Raw genomic sequence first — 2,948 nt, forward strand, 5'->3', positions numbered from 1 at the left:
ATCTTCTGAATCTCTGCTTTCCTACTGTCTTCTTCTTCATGCACGCAAGGCTCCTTCCATGGCAAGCTGTATTTAGGGTTTCACCATTGTCAATGACTACCTCCCATCCTCTCAGTGAAAATGTTCAACGCGCTCTGTCACAGCACGGCTAATCATCTGTCGGTTTTCAATTAGGTTGGAATAAAATCCAGTGATTCTTTTGCGTCTGTCACTAACGCCCAGCCTTCAGGAGTTTGAAGCACGTCACAGTCATTCAATCATTGAATCCTACTCAGAATACCACAGACAAGGTTTAGACCTTCCGGATTCTCTTGAATGCCGCCATCAGTTCTAGCCTATACCACAAAGACTCTGATCTCACAGAATGGCTGGCTCGGTTGTCAGGCGAGCGCTCGGTTGTCAGGCGATCAACCATGCATCGTGTATCAGGAATCCAAACAATTCTAGCTTATACCACGAAGATTCTGAGTAGGGAATCCAAGAGATATGCGCCCGGTCTAAGGTAGAATGAAAGTGGTTGTCAGTCACGCGTTCATAGGTGAGAATGATGATGAGTGTCATGGATCATCATATTCATCATGGTGAAGTGCAACGAATATCTTAGAATAGGAATAAACTGAATTGAATAGAAAATAGTAGTAATTGCATTAAAACTTGAGGTGCAGCAGAGCTCCACACCCTTAATCTATGGTGTGTAGAAACTCCACCATTGAAAATACATAAGAACAAGGTCTAGGCATGGCCGAATGGCCAGCCTCCCAAAGTGGGTTCAATCATAAAAACATGATCAAAAGCTCCCTAATACAATAGTAAAAGGTCCTATATATAGAGAACTAGTAGCCTAGGGTTCACAGAGATGAGTAAATGACATAAAAATCCACTTCCGGGCCCACTTGGTGTGTGTTTAGGCTGAGCATTGAAGCATCTTCATGTAGATACTCTTCTTGGAGTTAAACGCCAGCTTTTGTGCCAGTTTGGGCATTTAACTCCCATTTTTTTAACTAAAAACTAATAAAAATATACTAAAAACTATCTAGATCATACTAAAAACATACTAAAAACAATGCCAAAAAGCGTATAAATTATCCGCTCATCAACTGGCCAGCTATGCATACGCGTCCCTTTTCGCATGCCAATCCAAGATCCAGCTAACACGTGCGCGTCAGCTGCGAGTGCGCATCGGTCCCAATGCTCTAAAGCTCTGTCTTTATGCTCCTTCCACTTATGCATGCTTTCTTTCCCTCTTCTAGACCCTTCCTGCCCCTATAAGCTCTGAAATCACTTAACAAACGGATCACGGCATCGAATGGTAACAAAGGGAGATAGAAATATAGCTCATTTAGGGCCTAAAAAGCATGTTTTTAACCATTAGGCGAAATTGGGAAGGAAACACAAAACCATGCATATTATATGGATAAGTGTGATGGAAGTTGATGAAACACTCTAAATTACGCACAAAATATACCACAAAATAGTGGCGCATCAAATTTCTCCACACTTAAACCAAGCATGTCCTCATGCTAAAGATTAAAAATCAAAGAACATAGGAGAGGGAGTTTATTGATATGCAATCTACCTAAATGCATGCAACTAATGCAAGTGTAACTATCTACTTGGTTAAAGGTAGATCAACTTCCAAAGGTATATATATAAGAGCACACAGGGCTAAAATGACAAACAATTCATAATTCTACCAATTCAACAACAAAGCGGAGTGTATGTACTTGCATGAAGGAAGCTCGTGGAAGCCGGGAACAAGGAATTGAGCATCAAACCCTCACCGAAAGTGTTTACACTCTAATCGCTCAAGTGTTTAGGGTTGATTCACTCGATCCTTCTCTAATCCTGCTTTCTATTATTTGTTTTTCATCTAACAATCAACACTTATTCAATGCATGTAGACACATATCATGAGGTCTTTTCTTAGGTTGTAATGGGGCTAAGGTCAAGGTAGGGTTATATATGGATAAGTAAGCTCGAAATTTGAATCTTGGATCAATGTAAGCTTCCCACCTAACCTATACAACAACCTATAACAATCTAAGACAAGCCTAACTACCCATTTTTCACTTTTTCACATACTCATACATTCTTTCTTTTCACCACAACACATATGCATTGATCATTATTGGACTTCACTGTGGGGCATTTTGTCCCCATTTTATTTCTTTTTCTTATTTTTCACTCTTTTTTCTTTTTTTTCTATTTTTTCTTTTTTTGATATATATATATATATATACTTTTTTTCTGTCTATTTTCTCGTCACTTTTTTCTTTTTTTCTTTTTGTAATATAGCTTAAACAAAAGTATCAATGCATATGGTTTTCCATTTAATTAACACATGAGCATGTACCCAATTCCCAATGTCTTCAATAAAAAATACAACACACACCTTTTCCCAACCAATGTCCCAAGTTTTTCCACACTTGAATGATGCACACACTCACTAGCCTAAGCTAATCAAAGATCCAAATGAAGGACATTCATTATTTTTCGCTTTTTGGCTTGTAATGTGCTAATATTGAGAACAAAGGGGATTAAAATAAGCTCAAAGTTGGCTAGCAATGGTTAATGAAAGGTAGGCTTTTTGGGTCAGTAAGCTAAGTGAAATAATGGCCTCAATAATGTAAGTGCATGTATACAAGGAATAGTGGACATAAAGAATCAAACAAATAAAAGTTCACACTCATAGAAAGAGAACAATGCCCATAAGAATGGAAATAAGTGGTTATAAGATGTAACCACACAATTAGGCTCAAGTGTCACATGCTTGTGTTCTTAGCTCAAAATCATGTTCCAAAATACATCCTTCAAGTAAGGTTAACACAAAATCTTTCAAATTGATAGTGTGGCTGACAATCGGATTTTCTATCGGTAAAGAATTCACAAATAAGTTCACATTGTAAGTATAGTTTTTAAACCAACAGAGAATCCTTTCGTACAAAAGT

This window comes from Arachis duranensis, chromosome 10, assembly GCF_000817695.3.
Source record: "Arachis duranensis cultivar V14167 chromosome 10, aradu.V14167.gnm2.J7QH, whole genome shotgun sequence".
Taxonomy (NCBI): domain Eukaryota; kingdom Viridiplantae; phylum Streptophyta; class Magnoliopsida; order Fabales; family Fabaceae; genus Arachis; species Arachis duranensis.